This window comes from Ixodes scapularis, unplaced genomic scaffold (genome assembly GCF_016920785.2).
Source record: "Ixodes scapularis isolate PalLabHiFi unplaced genomic scaffold, ASM1692078v2 PGA_scaffold13__105_contigs__length_92229423, whole genome shotgun sequence".
NCBI lineage: Eukaryota > Metazoa > Arthropoda > Arachnida > Ixodida > Ixodidae > Ixodes > Ixodes scapularis.
Window position 1 is genome coordinate 43653296 of NW_024609839.1, and position 27357 is coordinate 43680652.

The following is a 27357-nucleotide window of genomic DNA, read 5'->3' on the forward strand; positions in this document are numbered from 1 at the left end:
AGAGTCATTCTGGACGGCTTTCAGATGCTGGATCTCAAGTGTTTGGTCGAATACCATTGACCGCAAGGCAGTGTTTTCAGTTTGGAGTCCCCTTGATGATCTTCTATTGAGCTTTTTCTGAAGCTATAAGTGAATCGTACTGAGACAACACGAAGTTCAGGGGCTCTTGCATCTCGGTCATCCTGTCGCGCATAGTTTCGACGGCCTGCTTTATCGGCAGTAAGGCATTTATTTTGGGGTGCAGTTCGTTGAGTGAGTCAACGGAGTCCTGGTGTCCTTCCAAGATTGCAGAAGATTGAGTTTATGGTTCACCGTTTCTAGCTGCGCCAAAAATACAATGGGTTCAGCTTGAGAAGAAAGAGGGTCGATGCGTACATCAGATTTCGCTACACCTCCACGATATGAGAGGCATTGCCACTCCTCGGGATTGGTAGTGCTCATGTCTTTAAAGGTGCCGTCGGCGATGCTAGACACCTCTCTCCCAAATGACACAGGTGAAAACAGTCAGCACACTTTATGTCCCTGCCGTCCAATGGCACAGGTTCAGAGCAAATGCCGCATGTTTCAGGCTCGGTCATAATATTAAGATGAAGACGACAAAGAAGATTCGCAAGAAGGTAGTCAGTAGAGATAGATATAAAAGAAAATGCACAGCAAGTGAAGGGTTCCAGCTTCACCCATGAGAACAAATGCACTGGTGGTTGAGACTTGCCAAGTGGAATGATGGTGACCCACCGCTGTAGCCAAGTCCTCGGTGAAATATTGAGCGGAGGGTACTTGCAGGGAGGTAGGACTTTCGAGAAGTGATCCCTTACCTTGAGGTCATCGGAGAAACTAAGTAGACGATAAATGAAAAGCAAATTTGGAGCCGCAAAAATACGAGCAATTCGTGTTGTCGCGTCGTCGTCGTCGTCGTATAATAATAATAATAATAATAATCAATCAATTCGTGTTTATTAGAGTGTAAAGGAACAACCTCGCTGTCTTGGTTGGCACGCTTCAAACTACTAACTAATAAAAAAAAAACACAAAAACACTGTTTTTCACAAGACCCAACAAATGCAGAGGGGTAACAAAGTTAGGAATTCTTTTGGTCGGAGTCATGTGTTTGAAGGAAAGTTGAAGCGTGCAAAGTAAATACGAAGCAGCGAGACATCAGCAGCGCACACATATTGTAAAAACAATAAATTTACATAGTCAGACGTTCAGCACTTTTCAGTCCTGCTCAAACATGAACAGGTTTATAATAAATTGATTGTAAGCCTCATAGCACAAGTAAAATATATCAAGTGCTTCCGAGTGACGATTATAACATTCAGCCAACCCGAGAAATGGGACTGGTTGATTAAAATCTCGAGAAATATACAAATATGCCTGAAGACGTGTAGGTACGCGTGGAACCCTAAAACTTACTAGACAAGAGGTATGGTGAATCAACTAGGCCGTGCATAACCTTAAACAAAACAGCAAATCTGCTTTCTCCCGACGCCGGTGTAGGCTAAGAAATTTAAAAAGTTTAGTCCATCTTTGCAATTCTTTTGAGGTACATCCTCCTTAAGATAGCGACGCTTCATATTAGAAATAAACTTTCGAACTCGCGCGATCCCCAAAGAATATGTTTGGAAAAATCCATTCCACTCGACCGAGGTGTACTCCAGCTGTGACCTCGCTAGAACAGTACAATGTGAGAAACGCAGACGGGTTTTAAGCTCTTTCGTTACACGACATTCTGCACCCAAAGTGCTGAGAGTCCAGTTGACCACCTTGGTTACATGGCTATGGAATCTGAGGTTTGAGTCCAACATGACACCGAGGTTTTTCATATCATCGATGCGCGGCAAGATTTTGCCGTGGATATCATATAAACAAGATGTATTATCCGTCTTGCTAGAAAAAATTATAACTTTCGTTTTAGAACGGTTTAAACAAAGATAATTTTCTAAGCACCACCCGAAGAAGTAACATGCATCTTCCTGTAGCTCGGTGTAATCCTCTGGCGTTACTATTCCCTTGTAGATTTTTATATTATTGCGTGTTCAAGAACACCCAGTGGCCTTTTTGTTGAGACACGAGCAAAACACTCAGACAAAGAATATAAATAAGAGAGGGAAATCAAGGCGTAAAAAGGAATAAAAAGCGACACGAAGAACATAACGAAAAATAAGTGAAGACAGACATTAATGCAGATAAATGCACATCCAATTAGTCCCCAGAAGTACATTCACCAATTTGCTCCAAAAAGAACAGTGACAACAAAAAATCAAGAAAACCATCAACTGCGTTACAATAGCCTTAATGACGCGCGAAGACTCGTGAAATGCTGTCGTATTTCACTGGCATGCGTGGTGACAGGGTCCAACATATTTGCCGCAGGGGGATAAAATGCGCTACTACAGACGCAGTGCTGTATTGTGGCATAGGAAACGAAATAGATTATAGAATCTCAGGAGGATCAATCTTGCCGTGTAAACATTTGAAGAGAAATAAAAAGTCAGCAGAGATCCTGTGGAGATACAAAGATTCGATGTTGTAGTGGCTACAGACACTGAAATAACTGTATGGCTCGTTTTACGTGTAGGGGTAATTAAGAATGGAAGCGAATTTCTTTTGAACTCGGTCAAGTAAAGCTTCATTTGATCCATCCAACTCGTTCCACACTACAGATGCATATTCCAAGTGGAATCGGCAAAATGTTTTAAGAGTGTGATGAATACAAAAGGCTGCAAATATTCACTCGTTATACGGCTGATCACTCCTAGCGTTTTCATAGCAGTAACAAATTTTGTCGCTACATGAAAGCGAAACTTTAAATTTGAGTCGAAGTAAACACCCACATCTCGAATTAACATAATTTGCCCCGTTTTTGAGACTATAGTTGACAACTTTCGTCTTTGTTCTATTGAGCTCTAAATTATTGACCAGTCTCCAATTCTGTCAAAATTTTACTGCAGCTCTTCGCTGTCTGCCTCTGACTGGATCTTTTGCAATACCTTTATGTCATCGGCAAACTGAAGAACAGATGAGTAAGAAAAGCACGCGTGTATGTCATTGAAAAATACTGTGAACTATAGGGGTCACAGAAATGTGCCCTGGGGTATACCAAAAGTGTTGTGATATGAAGAAGGGTGCACACAGTTCAAACTCTATTCTGGCGGCCCTTTATGTAACAAGAAGACCAAGCAAGCATTGATCTTCTCACTTGCATTCATTGTAATATGTTGAAGAAAAGATTATAATCTGCTAAATCAAATGCTTTGCTCAGGTCAAAAAAAAATTACATCAAGCTGACTGTGCTTGCTTACAATGGGTACAGCGATATTCATAAAACACGTTAAAATGGTTATTTGGACCGACCCGCATGAAGAAGTGCTGACGTGCGGCAATGATGTTTCTAAAGAAGTAAGACATATATAAGTGCACCAAAGCTTCAAAAACCTTCGAAAACACGCAAAAGAACGACACAGGTAAGTGGTTCGAGGCCTCCGATGTTTTCACAGATATATAAACCGGTACAACGTTAGTTGTTTTCCATAACAAAGGAAACATACCAACCTTCCTGACCTATTAAAGATAGTTTCCGGCGTAGGTGCGAACAGCTACGCGTAAGTTCTAACAATGGGATTATGAATGTTGTTAGGACCCACCGTCATTGAATTACTCAGCTTCTTTATGGCAACCAGGACATCTGACACCGTAATATCAACCCCTCAGAAAACATCGAGTGTGATACCGCCTTCGTCAGGACAATCCTGCTTACGGTAGCATTTGTAAACCTAACTAAAATGACCGCCAACGTTTTAGAAATATTCGCTGGAGCTGTAATAAATCTTTTGATTTGAATTGCCGTTATTCTGGACTTCTCTATTTGTCCAGAATACTTTTTGTCCACTTACGTAGCGCCAAACTTCCATCGGATTCCACCAGAGAGTAGCCTCCACATTGTCCGCCTGCCTGCGCCTATTCAGCTGGAGCAGAGCCTTGATGTGTTTCGTTAAAGACTAAACTCCTCGTACCAAGAAAACATCCCTTTTAAGTATACATTCTGTGAGCGTAATCCTCCCTTTTTAGGCGCTTCATCAGCTCTGCTGAGAACCACGAAAACACTTTTGTTGTGAGGCCTTTTTTTTAGGTATATACTTCTCCATGCCGTCTTTAAACAGATCGGTCATTGCGCAAACATGATCATTAACGTCATAAAGCTCTTAAATGGCGGTTCAATGAGCTTCTGCACAGAAGTTGTATAAATTGACAATCTCCTCGGCAATAGCAGAACTGTTCCCGTGCCGATGATGAAGGTTTTGGTAGTGCCAACCGCATGTTTATACGAAATGCGGGGTGATAGATATCGAAGGGCACAAACGAGGCCTCTATATGGTCTAATTCGAGCATTTCAGCATCTGTAAGACAAAGATCCAGAATGTTTCCTGTGCAGTTCTTAATATGGTTAGGCTGGGAAAGTCCCAGGAGTTATACCATGCTCAGGAGGTCTTGGTTTTTTGTATCAAAAATGAGTTCGAGGAGTTTATAAGATTGTTTTGCAGGTCAATTCATAACATAATAAAGTTACGTAGGATAAGGACATTTATATACTTATGCAAATTAGCCGAGAAAGAAGCAGGGTCTGTTTGAGAAGGTATGTCAAAATTCCCAATAAATATATTCTTAGCTTCGCTAGTCTGAATTTCAATCCAAACTGATTCGTCAGAAACCTCCAAATCGGGCCTCCCTATAAGTCACCATATTTTCTTTCACGAGTATCAATCCGCCACCACCTTCACACTTTTATGTGTTCTTATATTCCCGACCTCTTCGATATGCCTTAAATCAGGGCGGAAAAAAATCCGCGCTTGCGATTTCGGATCCCAGTTATGTTTCGTTGATACATGTAATGCAGTGGAAAGAAGAACAAACGTTTGAAAAGAAGCACGGTGCTTTCGTTCGCTGTCCGCCATGCGTTTTGGTAGTAGATATCCATGAGGTTGGAGCATCACTCTATGTCAGGGGTGGCCAGGCTGACCCGGCCTGAGAGCCGCAAACAAAACCACGAAACTTCTAAGAGGCGCAGGGGCTGGGGTGGGGAGCGGGAGGGGGGAGAGGCCAAACTTTTGTCTAGAGCAATAAACACTCAAACTACTTTCAATCTATACGAGTCAAAAGCAATTCACCTGTACATAAAATAGTAGTAGCACTAGTCTACCCAACCGCAACCTTCTTTCGATTTAAAACGCGTCCCATTTCTCTTTTTGGTGAAGTGCTCGTGGGACCGGGAGGGAGGCGGGGAAGTGTCTGTGTGTGCGGGTGGGGGGGGGGGGGGGGGGGGCGGGGGGTAGGGGAGCGGGTTGCGAGCCGCACTTTAACACGGAAAGAGCCGCAGCTTGGCCACCCCTGCTCTATATGTTCACACTCATCATACACGCGGCTTTCCGTCAGCCGGCCTTGGAATTCATTGCCTGAACCGGCAGCCCTCCGGCCAAATGTTCGGGTCTAGCAATGCCTCAATGTCGTCGTCCACCGCAGCGACGAGGAAAATGAAGAGCACGCACCGTAGCGTGTCCTCAGCCTTGTGCATCAAAGCTCCAATGGGCCAAAGGATTGTCCGACATGTTCTCTGACGTCCACCGAAGAACAGCTGGCGTCCAAACGAAAACCGCACTGCAACGTGGCACAGACACCGATGCAGCGGTAAATTACCGCCACATCGAGATCTGTGCGACGTTCCAGATATTATGATTAGCTCAATGAGTGGAGGGATTACCGCCAGTATAATAAAAATAAACTAGATATTTGCCGAACGCTCAGTCTTCATTCGAGCGTGACGTTGGCGGTCAGAGTCAGATTCTAAAGTTTTAACACTAACCATTATCCTATTAGATATTTATAAGCGACTTTTTGAGAAAAAAAAAATTAGTGGAAGTGTGTAATTGGTAATTCGCGCCGTTATGTATTCGAGTGCAACGCCAACCGCCTTTTTCCCATTCAAAATTTAAGAAAAAAAAAGGTGTCAGTTTTTAATAAGGCAACGGTTAGTTCTGAAATTTTGGCATCTAATTTTGACCGCTAGCGCTACCTTTGGGCTTTCAACGAGCAACCCGCGACGCGTAATCTTTTTTTTTTTTTTGCTAAAAAGACAAACAAACAATCCTAACTTTTTGGGGTACATTTTTGCGGCTAGTGCAAGGCACTGGTAATGTGGCGTATGGGTAATGTGAAGGTAGTTCACAAGAACAGGTGAAAAGACCGTTATTTCTCAAAGCTTCCGACGTTCCACTACAGTACCACCCTCGATTACCATAGCGAGCCGTAGTCGCATATTTTTCGCAGGGGGTCGTAATGCAGCCGGCATACTCAAAGCGCGAATCTCTAAAGCATCTTGTCGATTCGTGTCAACTGTTTGTTTACATAAGGAGGGCTTTCACGGCACAAAATGGCACGCAAAAGATGTGTTTGCACACCTTTTCTTTCGCGTTTTTTTTTAAATTTATTTAGGTCTCTACCATTAGAAAAAAGAAACGATCGATTTTGACTTTCACTTGATCCATCAACCGTTCAACGGAGCGCATTACGCCAACAACAACAAAAACATCGATCTAAAGCAATCTAGAAAGTGCAGGCTCCGAATAACTTTCTCGTAAGAGACGATAAAATCGCCAAGTTTCAGCAAAGCGTTATAGGGATGTTGGAATAAAATTTGTTCTGCAAGGAGTTTAAATGACTCGCCGAAGGGACATTTAAAACGCGTTAGAATCTGGACGCCAACGGTGGCGTTGCCAAATCCAAGAAATGATCCGAATCTCTTTTTTTTTTTTTAATCCAGTGTTTAATGTGCTGAGAATGTCGTTTTTCTAGTCCAATCGGTCGGTCTAGCGCCTAGTTTATCTCATAAAAAAGACGAAACTCGGAAAATCTGTAAATCGGGTTTCGCAGCGAAACCAAAGCACGTCGTTTCTGCTGTGGCTTAAGGGTTTGTTGACATCTTTTTATGCTTGAAGGAAACATAGTAGCTGAATTTCCGTTTTAAAGATAAAGTTTGTCTGTTTGGGCGGAGAAAACTTCGAACGGGCCGTGAATTTGAAAGATCGCGCATAATACTGACGATCAATTTGAGTTTCCGTGGGATCCGCAACAAATATATATTCTAAATAAACAAAAAAGCAAACAAAAAATCTTCAAAAGATTTTGCAATGTTTGCGTCGATGAAGTTTAAGGCGTTTTCACGAAACGTCACGTGATCAATGTCCTCTAAATTTGCCGGCAGATACCTTAACGACCAAACCGAGGATTTCTGTAACACGCTTTCGTAATGTCTTTGTCTGGAGTCAAATTTCTCGCGATATAAGTTCCGTTCAAAATTCCGCGGGCATGCGACGACTTTTCGAGGATATTTGTGGCACCCTCTCGTGGCGTCACGTGTTCATACATCACACAACAAAAAGAGGGTGTTAGCAACAGACATGATAACGAAATTATCTGCGGCCAGGCCTCATGCACGTGCGAAACGCTTGTACACATATGCATGCATAAAAGATGTCGGCGGACAGTTTCTCTACGAGAAATGCGACAGGAACGCCGTTCAAGGAAGAAGCACACCCCAAATTGTGTTTGCAGACTGTTTTTTTTTTTTTTTTTTAATGATATATAAGCTATGCGATCGAGGCTTTAAACACATTTAGGGTCAACGATGCCTTGGGGGTCCGAAAGTACTAGACCGCCAAACGAACGCTGTGTAAATTGTCGCGCAAATGGGCCCACGCCCCCCATCGGAGAGCGCGCTGTTCTCCCGATCAAACTGACTGATGCAATCATTTCGCGCGGACGTGTTCGCCGTCTGCATACCGGGGGATGCGTCCGCGGAGGCGGGAAAGGTCGAGGAAGTATATGCTCGAATCCAGGCGTGTTTCGCGTTCGCTTCTCCCTTAATTAAACGAGAAACCTGTCGAGTCGCAGAGAAAAGGTAATAAAGCGCGGAACGCGCTAACGAACCTGAACGGTGTTCTTTGCCCGTCACTTGCTATGCGCTTTTTTTTTTTCCTTCTTTTTTTAGTTTGACAAGGAAAATGCGTTACTGGATTTAGTTAGCTTCCTGGATATGGGGAGCGTCAGCGTGACGAGATCAGAGTCCCCTTGGGACGGGCTATACTTTCTGCTGCCTAAACTTCCGCAGAACAAGACTATACTTACATCTTTACATCAAACAAAGTTTACTTTAAACTGCTGTTTTATTATTATCAATTGGCACTCTTGATTTATAATGGCTTCAAACTCTGACAAAGGGCCAATTTTAGCAGCGGCTTCGGAGCCTTTAATAGGGACCACGAGCTGCAGAGTGGCTCGAAATCTCGGAAGAGGAAAATACTCGGCACAAAAGTAGATTCTTTTTTTCTTTTTTTTTCATTTCTGACAAAAAGTTGGCCTTTGATCTCATTGCCTTCCACTAACATTCACACCTTTTTAGAGAGAAAAGAGAAAAGTTCATCATCTAAATGGAGGCATAAAAAAAGGCATATGCCATTGCGACAGGTTGGGTTTTCATAGAAGAGATGTCTCTTCTTCTAAAACAGGCATATGTCCGTTTCTTTTTTCTTTATTCCCCCTCTCCTCGCCAAGAAAAAAGAAAAAAAAAGAATCAAAGCGCATTAAAGGGTTGGGCGATTACGTTATGAAAGAATAGATTTGTTTCTTATGAAAGTTGATTAAAAGACACACCGCAGCCTACATGTGGATAATCCGCTTTTTTTTTAATCACCTCCATCGATATTTTGCGAGTCAAAATACCGCACGAATTGACTGTCTCCTTTGAAAACTATATTTACCTTAATTTAACGAGTATAAAAGATTACTTTCTGCCAGTTTTCATGTGCCAGACTAACGAGGCACGGACTGGCAACGCCCGAGGAAGCACGGAATTCTTGTCTATCTTCTTGGCCTGCATCCAAGCCCGGTCACATATGTCGCCTCTTTCGCAAAAAACCTCGGTCAGATTGCTGTTTTATTTCTGCCGGGATTCAGGAAAGTATTCAGCCACGCTGCTTGTACGTCAGACAGTCTGCATGCCATTGTCTGATCCATCTTTCTTTCTTGTATGACATTCCTGTCGCATTTTTCCATAAACAAATAAAGAAATAAAGAAACTACCACTTGCAGACTCATTGGAAGTGTACATATTTATGAAGCAACATGTTTCGACTGCGCCCGAAGCTTCTCCGTGGATGCTTCTCTCATCATAGATGCAGCGAAACACGCCGTGATCCTTTTGTACGATGTAGTGCCACCAGGCCGGCGTAGGGTGCCTATGTTTCCCCCGCTCCGCTGCAGGCACCCTAGGCCGGCGCAGCCGTAGCCTTGGCTGTTGCAACGCGCTCCGGGCGCCCGAGCGAGCGAAGAAGCGAGAAAAGAGCGACCGATGAGCGAAAAAAAAGAGAAAAGTAGGGTGACGTCACGGCGATGTCAAATATGTTGATCACCGACACCGGCAACTAGGACGGGTAGAGCCGTTAGCATCCATGTTCCCTCGGGGCGCTCTTTCTGCGCTCAAGCGTAAGGTTCTTGTTTCCGCCGCCTCAAAACATGGGCGTTACTAAGGTGCCTACATGTTTCCGCTAGCGGCGGAAACATGTAGGCACCTAGGCGTTACAATCGCCGCCTCTACTGCTGCCAGGCCGCCGATACTTGCACCTAGATGGCGCAAGTTGTCCTGAGGCGTCCTAGGCGGCCAATTCGCCGCCGTTGTCCCCAGCTCCCCCCCCCCCCCCCCCCCCCCCCCCCTGCTTGCTTGCCTGATTTCATTTCTCATCGATTTCATTCTCGTCTTCTGGGGCTTTTATTTTATATATTTTTTTCATAAACCACTGCAGCGTAACTTCAGAGGAGCTGCTCAAGTGCGTAGGAGGCAAGGAGCTCACATTTACTTTTCATACATTCTTTATTATTTACACAGATCTCGTACAAAAAAATGGGAGATATATAGAGGTAATAAAATTTACGGAACAATAGAACAGATGGCACTAGAAGCACGTAAGAGCAAAATGAAAGAAATATACATTTATAAAAGATATCGCACCACCACAGTTTTGATCAGCAGAAACTTCAATGTTTTGCAGACAAAAAAAAATATTATTTTTTTGTTTCACCGACGATGGAGACGAGCATTTTTCGGGCATCGGGACGACGTGTGACCAATGAAAAGGCGGCATCTCGCTGAGATTGCAATTAACGCTGTTATTACAAAAATGTGTATGCTTTTTTAAATGATACAAGCAAATGAGTGTAGTCAAAAAATGTTAATTTTTCCAAGGAGACGAAACATAACACTCCAACAATCGTCTCAAAAACAAAACACTATTTTTTTTTTTTTTTTACGGGAGTGATGTGTTTGATTGTCAGCTCTCGAGTGAAGAGCGCTTGTTGAGTTGCATCGAAGTCCAGGCTGTATGGGCAAAGAGCCTCGCGCATTCGAGATATCACTCCTCGGTTCCCCCGGTCGGAAGCGCGAGGATCCTTCGCTCGCTATTGGCTGACAGTGGTCCTGGTTATGGAACATGCTCTTCGCATTGCCGGAAATGAAGTAGGTGTTTTGCGATCTTTGATTGCTTTTTTTTTTTTTAACAGGGAAATTGGCCGCGTATTGTCGCGATTTTGGGATTTCTAGGATGCGTAGAGCCAGCAGGGTGAGTTATCGGCATATTTAGGCGATCTCGGAAGCGTCCTCGGGGCACCTTTAACTCCAAACGCAGCCGACGCTGCGAGCAGATGGAGTCAGTCAGACAGCGTCAAAGTGCACCCTCATGCTGGTCGTCATGTCCATGTACAGTCGGGGACAAAAGTCCCCAGGACGCGCGAGCTGCGACTGAAACGGATTGCTCAGCCATCTGCCGGCGGGTCGCCTGGTTTCGAGATCACACAAACGCGCATGCGCGTCTTACTGTGCCTGCAAGCATGTGTGTTTTCCGCTTTTCTGCGGCGCGGCGCCTACTCGGAATCCGGCGCGTGGTGCCGTCTCGGAGATAGCGCTTGCGGCTGACGAGCGTCTGCTACAATTCCGAAACTGGAGATACCGCCCGCAGCATTGCGCTGCATTTCGCCGTGTCAGCGCATCTTGCTTTATAACCAGCTGAGCTTATCGCTTTGTTGAGCAGCCGTGACCCCTGGCTTCTTAGGTACCATGTCAGTAAGCGCTATCTCCGAGGCGGTACCACGCGCCCGATTCCGAGATAGGCACCGCGACGCAGAAAAGCGGGAAAACACACATGCTTGCTAGCACAGTAACCAGGCGACCCGCCAGCAGATTATTGATTTATGCAATAGGCAACCTGCAGTGCTGTTTGGTTTGGCGCCATCTAGCGACTGAAGCAAGGAAGATTGGGTACCCCTGTGAGTGGCGGCTGCATTGTTCAAATGTGAGCTATTACTCTGGTGGCGCCGCTTAGCCTAGCGTCTGAAGCAAGAAATACTGGGTATCCCAGGAAGCCGTGATCGCGTAACGTGCCAGTAGAGCGGAAGCTACGGCCCTGGCGGGCCAATCGTAACGTGACTGCGTATCACCGGAGCGCGCCTCAACTCCGAAGAAGTATCAGGCTTTTCGCTGCGTCATGCTCCAATATGGGTGCGCTGCGCACACATATTGTGTGCGCATTTCGAAGCCTTCGGCACGCAATTCGGGGCTTATCGTTCGCCGTTTGCCAAGTTACAACAAGATAGGGTGTAACCGTGCGATCTCACCCTGCTGGCGCCGCCTGGCCGTTGCCGGCTGCCTATACCCACAGCGCCAAATCAGGCATTACAGTGAAGAGGATATACATACAGAAAACAAAGTACAATGTCAGTCTGACCTCTGCTTCACGGCAGATGAATCATTCAAACAACATATAAACCTTAATTATAAACCATACAAGGAAATAGAAACTTATAAACAACACATATAAACATAGCTTATAAACCACGCAAGGGAAGAACTCAAACTAGATTTAATCTAACAGAAAAAAAAAATTAATCATTTGACAGTACACCAACCAAAGACGGGGGCAATCGATTCCACTCGTACACAGTTCTTGGTAAAAAGGACATCCTAAATACCTCTGTTTTGAACAAAATTTCTCTCACCTTGAAACTATGGTCAACGCGCTCCGATTGATAGTGGGGCCGCATTATATACATGCTTCTTTGTATGCCAACTGTCGAATGATAAATGCTATGAAACAACTTCAAACGAAGTCTTCTTCTGCGAGTTTCGAGGAGCTCCCATTTTAAAACGTCTTTTGTGCGTGTTGCGCTGAAATCTATACTATAGTTCCCGGTAACAAACCGAGCAGCTAAGTTCTGCAGTCTTTCTAGTTTTATTTTGTCACGTGCTGTAGGCCGGTCCCAGACGACACAGGCGTATTCCATGACGTATGTTTTATAGAGCAAATCCCGAGTATCGTTATTGAAGTTTCTAGCATTACGACGGAGGAACCCTAATGTTTTACCAGCCTTGGCCACCACGAAATCAACGTGTGTGTTCCATCTTAAGTCAGTCGTGTAATTTACCCCCAGATATTTATATTCCAACACTCTTGACAAAATATTGTTATTTATGGCATAAGATCCACCGCACGGGTTTTTTTTCCTTGTGAATGTCATAAAAACAGTTTTCCCTAAATTTAACTGCATACGCCATCTGAGGCACCACTGGTTAATTCGATCAAGATCCCGCTGTATAATATTAGCATTCTCAACAGAAGCAACAGCACCATATAAAACGCAGTCATCCGCGAAAAGTCTCATGTGCGACACTACTCCCTCGGTGATATCATTAATGTATAACAAAAAGAGAAGTGGCCCCAGGACCGATCCCTGCGGTACACCAGATGTGACTTGCACAGTGGACGACTGTGAACCATTTACAACAACAAACTGACTTCGTTGTCTCAGATACTCGGAGACCCAGGAAACCACTTGCGGGTTAATATTGCAGTTATTCAGTTTTGCAATTAGTAAAGAGTGCGGTACCGTATCAAAAGCTTTCCTGAAATCTAAAAATACACAATCTATTGAGAGACGCCTATCTAAAGCATAGGCCAGGTCATGGGTAAATTCAGTTAGTTGTGTTACACAGGATAGTCCCCTCCTGAAACCATGCTGACGGGGATTGAATAAACAACACCTATTCACGTGCTCTACGATACTCGTATCCAAAATGTGCTCTAGGACTTTACACGCAACACACGTTAGCGATATCGGGCGGTAATTTCCGACGTCATTACGCAGACCAGATTTGTGAATTGGGACGACTGCAGCGTTTTTCCAGTCATCTGGGAGGCAAGCTTCGTTCAGTGATTTCATAAAAACTATTTTTAGAAAAGGTGATAGCGATCGCGCACAGTGTTTAAAAATGTGGTTCGGTAAACCGTCAGGAACGCCTGCTTTAGAAGTATTCAGCCCCTGCAAAAGTGATTCAATTGCACGTTCACTGATAAGGATATCATTCATATCACCCACCCCTTCTCGGATCGCCTGCCTATCCCCGTCATCACTTGGTATTACGGTGGTGAAAACTGAACTGAAGTACTGATTAAATGTTTCTGCTTTAGCGATGTCATCATGGACAATGCCATCACTGGAAGTGAGCGGCGGAATGTCTACGACATCCTTTCCATTTCTTTTTACATGTTTCCAAAATTCTTTCGGGTTGTCTTTTAGTCGCGACTCGATTGAATTACTAAACGTATCTTTGGCTATGCAAATGGCTGTTTTTAATTCATATGCTACTTTTTTTTAATTTTTCACAGTTTGCAAGTGTCGGCGTTATGCAACAATTACGATATAATCTTTGTCGTTTCTGTGTGAGACTGCGCAAAGCCCTTGTAAACCACGGTTTACTTTTACCCTGTCTTGTTGTGAGTATCCTTGATGGAACAAAGCGCTGTCTGAGCTCACAGATTTTGTCTTTAAGCGAAAGCCATAGCTCAGACGCTCCTTTGTATTCTGCTTCCGTTTCAAACACAGAGTAATACGCGTTCAACCCTTCGTTTATCCTATTTACGTCAGCTTTCTCAAAATTGTACCCTCGCCTAGCTACACCTCTGCTTGTTTTTATATGCTCTACGTTCATATGACAGATCACAGCACTGTGATCGCTAATGCGCGGCTCAAGCAGGGTAGAGCGGACCAGGTGAGGCTGATTGATTACTACTAAATCTAAAATAATATTTCCCCGTGTTGGTTCTATCACCATTTGTCGGAGTGCAAAAAGATCTGTCAAATTTGCCATTTCTTGATTCAATCACCCTGCAGTTGCGATAGCTCTACCGCTCGCTCCAGACCATATTAGGCAGATTAAAGTCTCCTCCGATAACGACACAATCCGTTCGCACTGCTTCTGTCATTGCTATTAACTGGGTCATCGCGTCGACCGGAGAATCAGGTGGTCGATGAAATCTGCATGCTGTAAGTATCTTGTTATTGGAAAATATTAATTGGCAAAAAATGGTCTCACAGGCTCCAGTACCAACATAAACTTCACTAGAATAAATGCTATTCTCTACCAAAATAAACACACCACCGCCATGAGCATTTCTATCTTTTCTATAGCATGTGTAACCATCAGAAAAGACTTCATTATCACCGATGTCTGCCTCTAACCAGGATTCTGTACCAAGAATTACAGAGGGTTTTACCAAATCTACAAGTGCAGAAAATTCATGAATTTTATTCTTAATACTGCGGCAGTTTATTACAAGAAAAGAAAGATTTACTCCATTAGGCTGACGCAGTCATCTGTGCGGTACAACTTGATTTGTCTCGTCATCATAGACATACTTTGTGCTATTCAGTAGCAACGTGTCATATCTAAGGTTCACTTTGTCGCCATCCTGTCTTCGTGACTTGGCAAAGTCCCATAATCGTTTCCTGGTCGTTCGCACCACCATGGCAGAGCGATGCGTTTCAGTAGCAGCTCGCGCGTCCTGGAGACTTTTGCCCCCGACTGTACGTATTCTATCATCACTGGAAAAATCATGTGCAGGGAAGGTCTAGTGACTTGCGCTTTTGAAGCTGTTTGATTGGTGCCATTAGTTCGTAGCGTCGGCTGTGCCTGAATTTAAGCCGGAAGGAAGTATAAACCCTTAAAAAGGCGGTGAAGAACAAAAATTTGCGGTAACATTTATCTCCAAAGTCCTATAATGTATGAAATGCAACATTTAAATCATTGGTACTGTTAGCCAATAGGGGCCAATATATGGCAAAGCTTTAGCAGTCATTACGATAAGAAAAATACACACATATATATATATATATATATATATAATGGGATTGAGTGAAGATTGACAAGTGCAGCCGTAGTAATATTGAGAACGAAGAGGGGAGAAGGTGATTATTGAATTTATTGCATTAAAGTTAGGGAAAGGGAAAGGGAGCTGGCGAAAAATTGGGCCAGGAGCGGGGATTGAACCCGCAACCTTCGCCTGACCGGGGCGACGCCTTAACCGATTAGACCATCCTGGCCACTGGTTTCGGCGGACTCAATTTCTGACCAGCTCTCTGTGTACTGTTTAGTTACGAATTCGCTTAACTGGGTAGACGACAACCGTTGCTGATTTAAGGCCCGCGCTATTTCCGACATGCGGCAGTGACGTGGCACGTCATCTCAGCTTGCAAATGTCGGAAAGGGCCCGTCTTCCAGGATATCTAGGGAACCACTCCTCCCCATAGGGACAGGCTGCACCGTATATATAATGGGATTGAGTGAAGATTGACAAGTGCAGCCGTAGTAATATTGAGAACGAAGAGGGGAGAAGGTGATTATTGAATTTATTGCATTAAAGTTAGGGAAAGGGAAAGGGAAAGAGAGCTGGCGAAAAATTGGGCCAGGAGCGGGGATTGAACCCGCAACCTTCGCCTGACCGGGGCGACGCCTTAACCGATTAGACCATCCTGGCCACTGGTTTCGGCGGACTCAATTTCTGACCAGCTCTCTGTGTACTGTTTAGTTACGAATTCGCTTAACTGGGTAGACGACAACCGTTGCTGATTTAAGGCCCGCGCTATTTCCGACATGCGGCAGTGACGTGGCACGTCATCTCAGCTTGCAAATGTCGGAAAGGGCCCGTCTTCCAGGATATCTAGGGAACCACTCCTCCCCATAGGGACAGGCTGCACCGTATATATAATGGGATTGAGTGAAGATTGACAAGTGCAGCCGTAGTAATATTGAGAACGAAGAGGGGAGAAGGTGATTATTGAATTTATTGCATTAAAGTTAGGGAAAGGGAAAGGGAAAGAGAGCTGGCGAAAAATTGGGCCAGGAGCGGGGATTGAACCCGCAACCTTCGCCTGACCGGGGCGACGCCTTAACCGATTAGACCATCCTGGCCACTGGTTTCGGCGGACTCAATTTCTGACCAGCTCTCTGTGTACTGTTTAGTTACGAATTCGCTTAACTGGGTAGACGACAACCTTTGCTGATTGAAGGCCCGCGGTATTTCCGACATGCGGCAGTGACGTGGCACGTCATCTCAGCTTGCAAATGTCGGAAAGGGCCCGTCTTCCAGGATATCTAGGGAACCACTCCTCCCCATAGGGACAGGCTGCACCGTATATATAATGGGATTGAGTGAAGATTGACAAGTGCAGCCGTAGTAATATTGAGAACGAAGAGGGGAGAAGGTGATTATTGAATTTATTGCATTAAAGTTAGGGAAAGGGAAAGAGAGCTGGCGATTTTTCGCCAGCTCTCTTTCCCTTTCCCTTTCCCTAACTTTAATGCAATAAATTCAATAATCACCTTCTCCCCTCTTCGTTCTCTCTCTCTCTCTCTCTCTATATATATATATATATATATATATATATATATATATAAGTGAAAGATGCGTACTGTCGGAGTTACTAATTCGAAGTTTATTACGACGTTTCGAGCGGGGACCGCTCATCATCATCATCACCTGATGAAGAGCGGTCCCCGCTCGAAACGTCGTAATAAACTTCGAATTAGTAACTCCAACAGTACGCATCTTTCACTTATTAACTTTTCCCGGTCCATTGTTTTTATATTTGCCTTACTTTGCCTGTATATATATATATATATATATTGGGCCAATGTTTTTGCCACATGCACGACAGTTTAGACCCACAACCCAGAAAAATGCTTTAAAAAATATTTAACGCACGTTTAAGCCAAGCACGGCCAAGCCGTTCACAACTCAAAAGGAATCACAAAACTTTAATACGCTCAAACGTGTAAAAAAGCTAAAAACAAAATACAATAGCCTCCACTATAGGACGCTATGCAGGCGGGCACATTACTTTCAAATTGGTTTCGAAAGTCCATTTCCACTATACCACCGCGAAGAGAGTTCCATTCCTCTATGGCTCGTGGAAAGAACGAATACTGTATTTAAATGTGTCTATGCGTGTAATTAAAGGTGTGATTTCATCCGGATGGCTGCTTCTGACTGGACGAGATGTCCGTGGCTTCATGTAACGTTCAGTGTCAAATTTGAAAGAATTACGATGCATTTATTAAAGAAATATAAACCTAGCTATTTCTCGTCTTTCTTCAAGAAGTGGCAAGTGAAGTATTTTTTAACCTGTGACAATATAAACCATGCTGGCCTCCTTTGAACCCGGTCAATCCTGTCAATTTGGTACTCTCTAAATGAGTCACGTACTTCACCTTCGTACTCCAGTATGAGACGGACTATGTTTAAGTAGTCGGTTAATTTACCTTCGGAGACAGCGAGTTTTAGTTTCCGCCTTAATGACCATAGTCTTCTTTCAGTTGCACAGCAGGTATTGTTTATGAGCATTTTCCAGCATATATCTTTAGTTAGAGTGAGCCCCAAATATTTGAAGTGATTAACGCGCGTTGACGGTGCACCATCAAATGCATAATGAAATAATATTATGTTTTAGTCTTGTTTTTTATCCTTACAAACACTTTTTTTTTTTAAAGTTGATTTTCAGTTTTTATTTCACGCACCAGTTGCTAATAACTTTTAATGCTGCGCTTAATCTGGCCTGGTCTCCTGAACTTGAGATTCTTGAATACATTAAGCAATCGTCGGCAAACAGGCTACCAGCCAAGTATAGTGTCGAGCTTCTGCAATATAATTTATGGAACCTAAGAACAAAACGAGATCCAGCACTGATCGCTAAGGGACAACCGATGATGCGTTTAGAATTTCAGACTTTGTGCCATCTACGTCTACAAGCTGTGCAAAACTGGATCCATTTTATGATATTCAAATCAGCACCAAGATTCAGTAGTTTCGTATGAAGTTTTGAGTGTGAAAACACGGTCGAACACTTTCAATTAGGCCGAGGCATATTGCATTTTTCTGTCCTTTTTCGTTTAGGACTTTCGCAAAGTCATGGACGGATTCAACAAGCGGAGTTACGGTCGACAGCTGTCTCATGTGACCATGCAGATTAGAATTCAAAATATTTGAATTTTCTCAAATGCTAAACAAGCGTTTCGATATTACTTGTTCCAGTATCTTATAGCACGTGCAGGTAATCGAAATGAGTCTATAATTTTTCACACTGTGCCTATTCCCGGACTTGTGGATAGGTACTCTTGCCAGAAGCCAATCGAAGGCAAACTGTGTTGCTCCAGTGACCGTCGAAAATCATCAGCAAATATTTTTATATCCATTCGGCGGGTATCGATTCAGAAATTCATTAGCAGTTTCAAAAATTTGTTTAAAGGACAATAGCAATTTACTTAGAGGACCGTGTATACAGTTTCATATACAGTCTAGGTCACGTGATATCATATCCACACGCACACACACAAACATATATATATATACACGAACTCATCCCTGTTACGTCACGGCGCGGTGGTGGCGCGTCGGACGCACTTCCGGTCCGGGGCTGTGGGCGGAAGTGCCCATTTGAGACGTGTATTCCTGCGTTGTTTTGAAAGGAACCAGACAAAAATTTGCCTTCTCGTCAAAATGCTGCGACTGGGGCTGTACTAAGAGTGTCGAGAAAGGTTTGAAGGTCAGTTTTCATGCGCTCGGTTCGTCCGAGAACGCGGATATGTCCAGTGAAAAGGGAAAACCAGACGCCGTCGGACCACGATTGCTTGGGTGGGAAGCATTTTGGGTTAAATTCACGGATACTACTGGCCATCAAATTCATTTGTTTTGTTCCAAAATGAACGCCGGAAAACAGTCAAGTTGTACGGACCACCTGCGAACTACGTTCAGTGCGTCTTCAAGTTCAAACGGTCGCCTGATCGTTCGAACTGTCGTCTGCTCTTTCAAACGTTTCTGCTTGTCGTCTGCTCTTTTAGAGGACACCGGCCCGTAGACCAAACGTGGGCCTGGTACTTGCGATAAGAATTAAGTGCAGGCCTCAAAAGATTTAAGTTTGAAGGTTGGTAAGCAGGCTCGACAGTAGATACAAGAAGATGTTGATCCTTGTTACCACTGGCCATCACCGACTTGTTATGCCTGATTCACTTGGTTAGATTCTGCTTGCGATTTTCAGTATCGACGTCGACCATCTCAGCTACGGTTCACGCTTTTGCAGTCCGAGCGACGTCGCTACTGAAAATTGCGAGCGAAATCTCATCATGTGAATCAGGCTTTAGCGTACGTTCTGCGGCGTCCACGCGGAATGAATCGCCGCATGTCACATTATTGACGCGAAGTTTTGCGGTGTTTTGCGGAGCCTCGTTAATTTCGCTGACGCTGCTCAAGTAGTCAGACATTGTTAGGAGGACGTAGAATCAACAATTCCAACGCGAAAAAGAGCGCGGGGACTCACACCGGCGCCAACATCGCATTTCAATGGTTTGTTTATGGGCGACGGCGAGCTTTTTGCCCACACCCCCATCGCGCATGCGCGGCGCCGGTGGCGTCCGCTAGGGGCGCTCCGGGCGCTCCGGTTTGTTTGTAAACATGAGTTGGTCTATATAATCAAGGTATAGGTCACTTGACGTAAGGTCAGGTGTCATCCGTCTCACCTCCGAATATTAGCCGCGAGCGAGACCGACTGGGGCGCTCCGATCGCTCGACGGTGACGTAGGGACCAGTAGGCGTGGTTTTCGCCGGCATTCAACGCTCTCCGCGACCAGCAACGATACCCGGAACTCTACAGTCAAGGCCGCCGGCGCGCAGGCGCTGTAGCGGCTTCTTCGTTGCGGAGGGCTTAGCGTTGGGGGAAACGCGGTCTGGCGTAAACTCTCTAGCATCACTGGACAGGGCACGGTGTTTTCTCCGCTTTGCTTCGCTTTGGTTTCAAGGGATGCTGAACCGAAATTTTGGGTGAAAATTTTTGGTCGCAATGGCATACATAGCATGTCCTTTACTTCTAAATGACGTTGTTTTGAGCGAGAAGGCGTATAAAATTGAATAAACACGAAAAATACAATTTTACGCCACCCCTGGTGAGCGTCTTGGAAAGCTCGCTTCGTGACGTGCGCATTCTCATTCGCCTCAAAAGACAGGCGGAGCCAAACCAAGCCAGGCGCTAAGCCGGGTGGCGTTTGTTATTGTTAGTACCACGCCGGCTCTGCCCGCGTGGTACTATACTTCATCTCACCTTACCACGGACTAACTGCGAAGGCTGCGCAAGCGCGAGCGGCTAGCTTCGACTGCCTTGACTGGAGCACTCGCTGCACGAGCGCTCGTGCAGTCGCCGAGGCTTCATCCACAGCAACTAGCTTGGGCCAGAGCCGTGTATTGGGAGAGTTTGGTCAATAGGCGGAGCAAAGCCCGCCGCCAGCGCCGATTATTCCCCCCGCGCTTAGAGCGTAAACTAAATTTGTGACACAGCGTTGACCAATCAGGAGACCGCGACGTCACAATATTGCAAACGACATTCAAAGCGTGAAACAGAGGCGTTCAATCTCAGCCTCTCTGCTCCATCTGACAAATGTCGGCAGTGAAGACAAAGGTACAGGCGCGTGGACCTAGCTCAGCAGAAAGCTTTTGTTTGTACGAGAACTCATGCATAGGTGCCACTTTCCAAAGCCACGCGCTCGTGCCCATGCCTTTCTCTGCACTGCTGATGTTGGCTTGTTAGAACAGCGTCCTGTTCTAACAAGCCAACATCAACAGGGTAGGGCGCACGAGCGTCTGGAGACGCGGAGTCCCGCTCGGCTCGTGCGCTGGCTTTGGCAGTGCTTTCTTTCCCCGTCTCAGCTGAGACGCTGTTCGTAGCAAGTTGGCCCTGGTTTGGAGCGCACGTTCGTTTATTCTACACTTGAATATTGGCGTGACGAAAACCTCGCACGCACAAAGTTTTCAGTCACTGAGAGTCGCACCTTTTAACTCTAGCGACGCTAAAATGGCTTGAATTAGTCGTGTCACAAATTTAGAGTTCACGACCACCACTAGGGGCTGTTTCGAGGCCTGTGGTTGGCCCCGAGATGCTCGCCTATTCAAACCAATGTATGGCCAAACTCTCTCGATAAACGGCTCTGGCTTGGGCTTTTGGCACGCGCGGCTAACAGTAGTTCATGCTAAGGTGAGACGAAGTATAGTACCAGCCGCTTTGAGAACAGCCGCCGAGCGAAGAATCAAGGCGAACACCAACGAACGAGGAGAATGCGCGGAGGCACCAGGGGCGCTGGGGGCGCCGAGAATGCGCACGTCAGTTCCGCTACGCCTGCTCTCAGAAGGACTCGCTCGCGCCGGCGGCTTCCGGCCGAGGATCCGCTCTTCAAAGAAATACAATAATTCGGGCCCCATCCGTCTGATTAAATATCGTTTTCAGGTACAGTTCAATCCCGGGAAGCCCGCTCGGGCAGTAATTATGAGATTTCAAATATCGGTTCAGCATCCCTTTAAGGCGTAGCAGCAGAAACTATTCGCTAGGAATATTTTTTTTCCTTGCTATGACGCTAGTCTGACGAAACCTAGCAACAATTCCGAATACGCCAAGAGACACGATCGAAAGTTGTGCGTAGGCTGTGGGATGGAATCCTACGATAACGTGCGTTTAGCTTCGGCCTTTGGCCGAGCTGTCTTCGTAGAAAGTGGCGATGGGAACTCCCTAGTGGTTTGCAGGGAAGCAGACGGTCCGGATTTCTCGGAGTGCCGAATCGGTCGAGAACAGCGCTGGATATTAGTCGGCTCGGGATACAACAAAAGCCGCGATCGCGATCAATCACGCGTCGCCCACGCCGCCGCAAGGTGAACGCACCAAGGCGACGTTTTCGAGTGGGCTGTAATTAATTGTCCCGAATGTCTTCATATCCAGTGTCCGAATATACCATTCTGGCGACTCGAGCCTCTTTGCCGCGGCTATCGATTTCTCTTTTCTTTTTTTTCTTCTTTTTTTGTACGTGTTGTTGAAGTTATTTATTCTTTCAGTTGAAGTGGGGATTCGGAGAGCGATTGAGTCATCTGCTCCTTGAGCAGGAGTCGCCCTAACGCCAGAACGACGCCGACCTCTGATCGGCTTCGATTGAAAGGATAGTGGATAGACCTCAGTCATAAATTCCTTGAGGTTTACGCACTATTTTTTGTTTTCGATCAGCCAATAGGAGCTTGGCGTTTCTACATCATCGCAACCCCTTCGCAAGACGCAAACTAACTGGCGCCCCGCATGGCCTTTCGGAGACATTATTCTCTCACAGCAGGGAAAGGTCCTGCATGTAAAAGGGAAAATAGAAATCAAGAGCAAGAGGGGGAGCAAAATTATTGACCATGGTTTTCGGAGAAACTGTTCGCAAAACTCGGCGAAGATCAGTAAGAGACCGTTCTTGCCTTGGCGGCGACAGCGGACACGACCGGTCACCCGATCGCGTCGCATTCTCGCGTGTAAACCAATGTAGAATACTATTCGCCACAAGCTGTGGCATGCATTTTGGCGGCGTTCCTAGCGTGTTATTGCCCTGTGTTCCGGATGTGAGGGACGACCGCTTGTTCTAAAACACTCTCGACTAACTCTGTGACGGAAACAAAAAGGGAGAACAAATAGTACGTATCGTATGGTGTCCCCATTTTTGCGTCAATCATTACCGGTTTAGATATCTGTGTCTCACACGTAATTCTGGATACGCCAGAGACACACATAAATTAAGCAGGACGGAGCGGTTTCAAGGTATATAGAGACAAACAGATATGATATACTTGGAGTGCGAATTTTGTATTATAGTAAAAAATATTAAGGACCGAGCTAAATTATTATTTCAGTCTGTCATGTTATTAAAGTGTGCTTCTTGTACACTAATAGTGTGCGTGCAATGTTTTTCAGCCAGTATACTTTGGTCACAAAGAGGGGCCTTTAGGTTCTACATACCATTATTAACGCGAGAGCGTTATGGAGCTCGTGTCGCAGAAACGCCTGCTTCGGTGTTGTGACGCGAAAATCCTGATTGGTCGATAGGGTTATGACGTCACAACCACATGACCTCGCGCTGGAATTTCAAGCAACCCACAACGCTCACGTGAAACGTGACATCACACTTGGAATGAAAGTGATTGAAACTTGACATGGTACATTCGAAACCGCGACCCTTCGGTTGCGTGCCAGACACACTACTGACTAAACCACGCAAGGAACGCTTGCACGGCGAATGAGAAGGCGATGCGAATTGGGCCTGATAACGCTTTTGCGTTGCACTCTTAAAGGCGAAACTTAAGCGACCTCCAAGTTTTTTTCTCTTCTGGTATAATTCTGTTACTCTACCTGCTGAATATCACATAAGAAGTACAGGGATTTCCCGAGAAAAGGAAATCGTGTTTTTTGGCCCGGCCACATAAACTAATATTGCAGAATGCTCAAAGTCCGTGAGAAAGTTAAGGTAGCAGTTGGGATAGAACGCGAAAGATTGAGAGCGTGACGTAACCTGGATCAAAAAATAATTGAGCAGAACTAACTTTCTCTATGAGCCGACGTTCACCTATGCCTATGCCGTCAAGTAAAAGAATGACCTTATTTGTGACTGTAGCATCCATATCAGTGAAGCAAACTTGTCAGTAAGGAAGAAAACAATATTCTGTTTCTTGCTGACAAGTGAATTTTACTGATATAAATCCCACGAGTGTTCACAATTACGTTTTATGTTTCGATGATATTAGGCTTAGGTGGACATCAGCGCATAGAACAATTTAGTTTTTTTTTTTTTAATTATCTTTTAATTTAGGCTACATCATGTTCTCCAACTTTCGCGTTTTATCCCAACCGCGGTAGTTTTACACTTTCAGAGAGTTCGAACTTTCTGCGTAGCATAATTTATTTATCCGTGCCGCCAGAACAAACGAAAGAAAAGTTTTCTTTTTTGGGCAACTTCCCTTACTTTTAGGGTGTTGTTTTTCGGTAAAAGTTGCTATAAATGTAGCACTAAATGGTGGTGCTAACGTCTCCGCTGAACTTGAGCACGCTATTCGAAACTTCTTATTAGAAGACTCGGGGAGCAATGGTGGCCGATGTGGAAACTTTGCCGCCCAAGTTTCCCGCTGAACACTTTGTCACGCAACAGGGCGTGTCTTCTCATCCAGTAAACATGCGGCGAGAATTGACAGGTCACTCACTCAAAGGTGGAGAGATTGCACGTTGTTTGAAAAAGTGTCTTTTGACAGTTTTATTTGCGTGAGTTTGATTCGACCTAACCTTCAGGATATGCTCATTATCAGCATATTTTTCTACTCGCATATTTATTTAGACCCTGTAGAGTTGCGCAAGGACCTAGTTTGTTCACATGTTTTTTTTTTTTTTTTTTTGACGTTCCTATGAGAAGTGCCTATCTGTGAAACTCATGTTTCGGGGCAATAGGGCCCAATACCGAGTGAGCGATGATGCTGGCCATCCAGAGGACGACAATATGACGGGAGAGCTAGGGCACGCTTGTTTAGCCGCATTAGTGCAGGTGCAGGCTATTCAATGTGATATATAAGCAATACCGCTTCTGTGATAGGCCTAATGCTAGAATTTCGTACTCCAGAATGATAAACAAGTTTATTAAAATATGATAGTTTAAAAATAAGATTGTGTTTTCAACCAACAGACGGTGGTGTGGCGAGGTCAGGTGAGTACTTGGACTCTCACCTTGCTTTTTAGTAAAGGGTGAACAAAAAAAGGTCCCAAATAAGTAATTGGCGAACTTCCTTCAACGTCTAATATTTTAAAGAGCCTCACAAAAAAATAATCGTGTTTTTTTTCTAACGATTCGATTTTTTTTCCCCCTGGACCATAGGGTTGAAGTTTCAAACTGCCGATTATAGGTTCGGTCGGTGTGGTATTTGAAGAGCTTTATTATAGATAATTACAATCTTATTGTAGGTTCAAAATATCTGTTCCAAATCGCCGGTGATTAACCTCTAAGTAACAATTTCCTCTAAGTTAAAGCTTAAAAAAAAACAAAAAACAACGCTGCAGGAAATATTATCGCTGACTATTCCGTCACTACCCCGCAATCCCCCACGTGCCAATAAAGACATCATTATCGCTCCGTTGCTCACAGGCTGCCGCTACGCACCTGTAGATTGATGCACCATGAAACTCAACTTCACGCTAAAGACTGAGAGAAGGTGAGGTCAACTTAGGCTCCTGCCGATGTCAATGGGAAATTGCGTGCCGTCCCCTGCCTCATATCGGCAGACGTACTACGGTTGTGAAGGTCCCGTCTACCGTAGAGACACATTTCATAATTTCAAAGCAATTTCCTGATAAATTTAGCCTCCAGACGCAGTGACCAGTAGAGTAATTTCAGGGAACTGAAATAATCTTATGCGAGGTGAAAGAATGACCAAAAGCTGCTCGCTGACGTAACTAAAGCACCTCTTTGATGAACTCGGCAATTTCTTTTGCAATTCCACGTGTCCACGAACATTGTCACCGCTCGATGATGTTAACAAGTAAGAAATTTCTTCAGCGAGGGGTTCATTGTACCTCCGTGGTCACTAGGGCTGGTACTAAGAACTGTTTTATCTCAGATGTGATTATTTTTTTGCTTTTGTTTCTCTAGTTTGCATCTATTACTGAACAGAACAAAAGCATGCAGAAGCAAGGGGTCGATATTTCTTACCCAACCCAAGCCCGTTTTCTTCGTGCAGTCTTTGCTGGCTGCTCAAGCAGAGAAATAGCACGAAAACTGTTGCTTCCCCTGTAATTGGATTCCTGCCCGCGCTTAGTGCCCCAAGCAAACAAAGGAATCAATAGGGTTCCAGACGTAGGACGAAGGATTCGTTTGTTTACGCACCAGGGTAGTTTGTGCAGAACGATTTCCCTTAAACCAAAAACTATTTATTTTTTGTTCTAGTATCCATCCGCCTGGAGCACACCTTACAGGTACACTCCAACTGTTTTTTATTTTTTTATTTTTGTTCTTTTTCTTAAGGGAAGCACGAGACGCAATAAAATAGGATGAAGTACGCACACTGCACGAAACTGTTAGTGCAATAACAAGATCGGAACTTTTCTTCTTTTTTTTTTTGCATTTTTGTATAACGGGCAATGGCGGGCCCTATGATTTATTCCGTAATTTAGGACCCAAAAATCAACAATTTCAAATTCCCTAGTAGTTGTAATGACAGCCTGTCGGCTTTAAAAACAAGCTAAAAAAAAAAAAAGCTCTCGCTTATCCGTGCTCACTTTAGCACGCTACGCGCATCCTCATGTCATTTTGTAGTCTTCCAAACCAGCCATAAGCGACGCAGGACGTCGAGGAAACTGGAAGGATGGACGGGTGAATGCATAAGGCTGCACGCATCGAAGCGAGTGGCGGCTTGCGCCACCTATAATTGGTGAAAGGTTAAGAGTTCAGGTTCAGCAGAGCGAAGGCTGGAGAGGAGGCGACCACCCCTCCAGTGTTCTCTGCTAAAGGGGAAAGACGTGGGGGGAGCTTCCCCTCAACTCTAAACCTGTCACTGACCATAGACAATGAATAACCTAATGGTCTACCACAAGTTAAACGTTCGGCAGCCCTCTGCCTGGTTGGGAATAGAGAGGAAGCGAAAAATAGGGACTCTAACCAAACATTTAATGAACATTTACTCGACGTTTCGAGACCAGTTCGGTCCCTTGCTCACGGGTGAGTGACGAAAAGAACACGCGTCGCTTAAATGCACATACGGATGTAGGGAGCTCTGCTGACGTCACGCAGTCCCGAGACGTAGCTGCTGGGCAGGAAGCCCGAAGAACGATTCACGTTCCCCTTTGTGCGTTGGATGAACCAAGAGTTTACGAACAGCCGCTTTCGCCGATTCCTCCCCAAGGCCCGCACGGTGCTTCTCTTGAAGTCGTGGCTTGCCGCTTCTGCGTGTTTCGCGACGGCGCTTGCCTCCACATCCTTCTTCCGGACATCGTATCTGTGTCGCGTAAGCCTCTCTGCGCGGTGCGCAAAGATTGCCCGGCCTCCTACGTTGGCGAAAGTAACATGTTTTATGCCGTACATACATAATCCAGCCGCAAATGCATAATCCACAT

The 27357-nt window shown here is 45.0% G+C and overlaps 3 non-coding genes across 3 annotated transcripts; all 3 read right to left on the reverse strand.

Annotated features, from left to right (window-relative positions):
- Positions 1 to 15403: 15403 nt before the first annotated feature.
- Trnat-ggu lies at positions 15404 to 15477 on the reverse strand. Its single transcript has one exon. It is a non-coding gene; the product is annotated as a tRNA-Thr (tRNA).
- A 360-nt stretch (positions 15478 to 15837) lies between these two features.
- On the reverse strand, positions 15838 to 15911 carry Trnat-ggu. Its single transcript has one exon. It is a non-coding gene; the product is annotated as a tRNA-Thr (tRNA).
- Positions 15912 to 16271: 360 nt separating this feature from the next.
- Positions 16272 to 16345, reverse strand: Trnat-ggu. The gene has a single exon. It is a non-coding gene; the product is annotated as a tRNA-Thr (tRNA).
- Between the last annotated feature and the right edge of the window lie 11012 nt (positions 16346 to 27357).